This window comes from Sarcophilus harrisii, chromosome 5 (assembly GCF_902635505.1).
Source record: "Sarcophilus harrisii chromosome 5, mSarHar1.11, whole genome shotgun sequence".
Classification (NCBI taxonomy): Eukaryota; Metazoa; Chordata; class Mammalia; order Dasyuromorphia; family Dasyuridae; genus Sarcophilus; species Sarcophilus harrisii.
Genome location: NC_045430.1, coordinates 29,283,696 through 29,289,848, shown reverse-complemented (window position 1 = coordinate 29,289,848; position 6,153 = coordinate 29,283,696).

Here is a 6,153-nt window from a genome sequence, read left to right as displayed (position 1 = left end):
TGGCTCCACAGGCAATGCTCTTTCAACAGTATCATGTTGCCTCTGTATTGCTTACAGGCTGGTTCCTTAGCCCAGTATTTAATCTGTTGCAACAGAAATATTAAACAGGAACATAATTCATAACATTTTGGAATGTAGTCTGAACCAGATTAAAATATAAGTAGGAAATATTTTATAAAACAAAAAAAATACAATAAAAGATAATGTTACATTTTAAAACTAAGTCAATATGTGGCCTGCAGAGATCTTTATATACTATTCAGTGGGCTTTGTTTTTATTAGAGTTTGACACTACTACTTTATAATATAGTTCCACCCTACTCTTTCAGTTTTATTTCACATTATTCTTCATTATACATTTTATATTCTAGGAAATATAGGCTGTGACATGCTCCCTGAACCAAACATGCTACATCTGTTTCCATATCTTTGTATAAACCCTCCATAGCTGGAACATGTTGCTTCTTCATTTCTTCCTTTTCTATCTTCCTCCATGACTTGAATAGTGTTAGCCCTGAAGTCAGGAAGACATCTTTCTGAGTTAAAATCTGTTCCCAGATAGTACTTATGTGATCCAGACAAAGTCACTTAATCCTGTTTGCCTCAGTTTCCTTCTCTATAAAATAATTTGGAGAAGGAAATGGCAAACCACTCCCATATCTTTGTCAAGAAAACCCCAAAAGGGAGCCATGACTGGCTCAGAGCAGGTGTTATATTTTCTGTTAAAACTTATCTCTGTCTTCAGCTTAAAGTGTTTTCTTCAGATATATGAAGACAGGGGGTTATATGTTTTCTTTCCCCCCAAATTTTGTTTTCTTCTTGTTAAAATATTCACAATCTTTCAACCAATCCTCATAGGGAAAATGACATTGAGTCCATTGAGTCATCAAGGTCACTTTCTTCTTGGTGTGATATGAATTGCCAATATTTTTTCTACATTATGATGCTAAGAATGCAGCACAATAAATTCTCCAGGGAAATTTTGACCGTAAGAACCAAGAGGAGAAATACACCTCCTACCTATGTATTGATGCACATAGCATTGAATTAACATTTTTGGGTAATACAAATCACATTTTTGAACTCTTGTTCTACTTGCAGTCTTCTTGAACCCCCTGATCTTTTTCACAATTAACTGCTTTCTAGCCTTTACATTTAATTATTGCAGCCCTGAATACTATTATCAACTCTGAAAAATGACAAATTGACAGAAATAAAAACTTTGAATCTGATTCTATCTTCATTTTGGGGGGACTCCTGAGATTTCTAGTCATTTGAGTTTTACACATTAATCTTTTCCCAAGATTCCTCTTTCTTAGTTTTTTTTTAAATCTCAATTCAATTGCAACACAACAAAGCATTGCTACGCTGAAGTCCCAGCCAGAGAAACTTCTGCTATTTGTATGTCTGTGATGCAATGTGTGTGTGTGTGTGTGTGTGTGTGTGTGTGTGTGTGTGTGTCTAGGAGGAAGGTAGTAGTCAGGGTAGTTTGGGTAGAATTGAACTGTATTGCAAATGTGTGGTATGAACTTGTGTAGCCTTGTGTGATGGGTAATATCTGAAATAACTGAGAAAACAAAAGTTCAAGCTTCTGAATTTATCAATTTATTAAGCAATGCATGCCAGCTGCATAATCAATCAGTACCAAGCCTTCTCAGCTTGACACACTGGGTCCCAAATATAGGGGAAGACAGATTTTATGCATTATTGTTTGGTCATTTCAGTCATGTCCAACCCTTATCATGTCCAACCCATGTCCAGACCCTCATTTGGGTTTTCTTGGCAAAGATACTGGAGTCATTTGCCATTTCTTTCTTCAATTCATTTCACAGATGAGGAAATTGAGGCAAACAGGATAACTTGCTCAGGGTCATGCAGCTTGTAGGTATCTGATACTGGATTTTAACTCAGATGTGCCTCACTCTAAACTTGGTGTTCTATTCATTGTACCACTAATTTTATGCATTAAAAGAAAACAATTATCAGGATATAAACCAGGATATAAGATTAGGTAATCTGGTTTCTAATTGGAGGAAGGATTTAGGATTTCTAATTTCATTGGGGGAGAACAAATTGATGCAAGTCCCTGAAATCATAAAAAGAAGTATTGTCCCCAAGCATCTATATCCAATCAAAGGAATATGGAAATAGTAACTGATTGACCATCATAGGGTCAAATTTTAGATAAGATATATGAGTTACTTGAGATAATAATCAATTGTGATAAAAATAATAATTGTGAAAATACGTCTTGCATCAAACTTTTGATCTTACAGGGTTTCTGGTCAGCACAAGCTAGATTCTCAGTTAAGGATTGCTAAGCAACAAACAGGTAAATGGTGTCCAGTTTCCCAGCCATACAGGATTAAATTCAAACAATATAATAAAGTTTTCTCACAATTCCTATAACCGAATAAAGTTTTCTCACAAGACAGAATTTGGACTAGACCCATAATTGAATAGACAGGCATCTGAGCTAGATCCAGAATTGAATCACAAAATGGAGTCAGTATGGTTCATTCAATTTCTACAATTCCCACACCTGACAGAATGGGGTGATTGGGTAGGTATGGGGAAAATAAAGTATTGAATATTTGAGTTAGGGATTGGAGATTAGTCTTTGCTTATAGTTCATTGAGTTTTTTCTTTGTTAGGGTTCTCCTTGTCTTGGACCTTGAAAACAATAGGATTTGCTTTATCTGTTGTATATAATTCTTTTTTTGAAGAGTTTTTAGAGGCCATGAGGATCTCAAGAATTGTCTAGTCTAGCATCATTTTGATCATGTGACCAACCGTTTTCCATTCCTAAGGAATTTTAACTATTTGAAAATAAGAAACCAAAAGATAGCTCATCCAGCATGCATTTATTTAATCTTTCCAAGTAGAAATTCATAGTATCTGAGGGTAAAATTGATTTAATGTGCTTTCTTTCCATCTTTAAAGTTTCTTTTAATGTACTGTCAATTTTGACCTTTCCTCTGAACAATCTATCTATAGCACCCAGACAGCTCGTTGATTTTGAAATGATTATCAGATCAGTAATCCATCATATCAAATTTGCTAAGATATGATCAGCTTTTGTGTAATGCTATTCAGAGTTCATCATATGCAGTACTTTCTTTCAAAAGCATTTATGATATGAAAGCATGTGGATACTTAGAAGTCTGTAAACCCTTCTCCTGTTTCACTTTTTTTAATCCCAAACCATTTTCCAATTTTTTCCCTCTGTTTTTGACTGACCTTTGCAATGAAGTTATTGATACTTAGTGCACAAATTCTCGTATATGATTCTCCCAGAAAAGCTACCCCATGTTTGAGTTAACCTGTAGGTCAATGCTTGCTCAAGGCCATGAGCCAAAATGCATGAGCCAACCATCCAGAGAACACATTAGTTCAAGCAAAAGATATTTAATCAAACACCATAGCAAATTAAATGTCAGATTTCCCCTATGCCCACATGGAGAACATGTTCCTACAGGTTATCAAACAAATAGTGAGGAAAGTACACATAGGAAGAACATGGGTAACCAGAGAGCATGCATGGAGGCCACACACATAAAGAACAAGTGTGAAAGTCTTACAAAAATGAATGTTGAAATCTATCTTTACATGCATTTAGAAAAATAAAATACTATTTTAAAAAATCTGTTAATGGTCTGAGCTAACAGATGAGTAGGAGGAAGAGGAAGAGCCTGGGACTTGAAATCCTAGTACTACAAAATCAGCTTCTTAGATGGAATTACTTGTTTTTTTGTTTGTTTGTTTGTTTGTTTGTTTTGCTGAGGGAATTGAAGGTAAGTGACTTGTCCAGGGTCAATAGCTAGGAAGTGGTAAGTGTCTGAGACCAAATTTGAACTGATTTCAAGGCTGATTCACTGCACCACCTAACTGCTCTGCATTTTTTTTTAATTTTATCTTAGTATTCTCAAGCATAGACTTGTCTTTTGTATACAATAGGTGCTTAATAAGTGTTTTTATTGGTGAGAATTAAAGTCAGAGAATATGGGTTTTTAAGAAAAAAATAACAGGTGTGACCAAGGATTGTACATAGAAGACATACATATTGGGAGAAATATGACCAGGACAATTCATATTTTAAAAGCAATAGGATTGTGAATGTCTTTTAGTGATATAAAAATGATATGCTTACTGCAGTTCACTGGTGGATACATCTACTCTGTTTAGTACATAGTCATCAAATTTCTCTTTGATACAATCTTCAGGGTAACATCTCTTTAGGGCCTTTTCAGCTCCCTTTTCCTGGGATGCAATGGTAACTCAGTGAATAGAGGTTTACAGTCAGGAAGAGCTTCAAATCCAGTTTCAGACACTAACGAGCTATGTGAAGCTGTATAAATAATTTAATCTTTGTTTGCCTTAATCCACTGAAGAAAGAAATGACAAACCATTCCAGTATTTTTCCCCAAAAAATTTTACATGGGGTCATGAAGAATTGGACATGACTGAACAACAACAATTATAAGTCCTCTCCCTGATGGAGCAGTTAAAAGCTTTTTAGGTATACCTGAGGCTATGATTCAGCCTGACAAAATCTAGTTAGTGTTTCCCCAGACTGAGATTAAATCGTTTATTTAGTTATTTTTAATTTACTGTGTCTGGGGTGGAATCACAGGCCGTTGTCCTATATAGCTACCTGACTATGGGCTAGAAATGCCCAAGTTGTATTTTTCCTCTCTGATTTTGCATTCAATTGAATATAAGTCAGGGGGAAAAAAAAGCTACGTGAAGGCGATAACTTCATTTTTCCCCTACCTTCTTGGCTCAAGTTCTTGCTTTTATTATGTACAACTGTCAACAGCAAAATCCCTTGACTATTGTATTAGCTAGTGTGGAGAAAAAACTTCACTACAAAAAGAGATCTTTACTTATTCTCCAGAAAAGCTAGTGGGATCTTAAGTTGTATTTAGAAGCCATAGTATCTAGGATGAGGAAGTTGAGAGTCCTATTTTATATTCTACTCAATATTTATAATATTGTCTTCATTTCTGGATATGCATTTTAGATAGGACAATGATAACCTGAAGATCTGGCATAGGAAAGCAACTAAAATAAGGGTATATGAGAATCAGTTCAGTTATATAAACTCTCCATCATTTTCATCATTAACATAGCATAAATTGGACCAACATCCAGGACAAGCTGAATTCACCCCTCATTAAAAAATTGACTTTGTCTAGGGAATTTGATACCTTCTTCTGAAGATAGTAAAGGGAAGAAGGGGTACCCTTAGGGCAAATCCAGTCAAAACTGCTACTTAAAAACAAAAGCTTTTTGCCTAAATATCAGAATAATTTGGATGGGAATAAAATGTATGAACTAGGAAAAAATTTTGCATTAACATTTCTGATAAAAAAAACTGACACCCAGAATTTATAGTAATAAAGTGTGTGTGTGTGTGTGTGTGTGTGTGTGTGTGTGTCCTTCAATCTTTGATTGAGATACTACATTAAATTTGTATCTATCTGTCCCATTCCTGGTCTAGTTACAGAAATAATGGCTTTTAGGTTTGAAAAAATGGCCATTTCCCTGGATGCTAGACCTTATGGGTGTGTCTGTGGTGGAAGGATAGCCTCAAGTTTACAACCTCTATCTTGCTCCCTTCCCACCAAATGCTGGCTACACAAATAATGTCCACAAGTAATGAATGAGGAAAACAAAAAAACAAAAAAACATTTATCCAAGCAAAGTAACAAGCATAAACTGGAGGTTTTATAGATTGGGACATATTAGAAAATATATAATAGCAAATGAGCTCTTCTGATGGGAGCAAGAAAAGATCTCAGCTTGAAGCAAAAGAGAGAGCCTAATCTCACCCTATCTCTCTCTTTCTTTGTCTCCTTTTCTGTCACTTTGTTTGTCTGTCTGTTTCTGTCTGTTCCTCCTCCCTCTCTTTTTCTTACCCCTACCTCTTCATTTCTCAGCTGGGTGCTTTACTTTGGGACTTCTCTGACTGGCTTTTCTACTATATTCCTATATTGGGTACTTTACCCACTTTTTCAGCTTCCTTTTGTGTATTATCTTCCCCTATTAGATTATAAACTCCTTGAACTTGAGATTTGTCTTTTTTTATTGTTGTTGGTAATTGTTATCTCCTGTGCTTAGCATAGTGACTGGAACACAGTAAGCACTTAA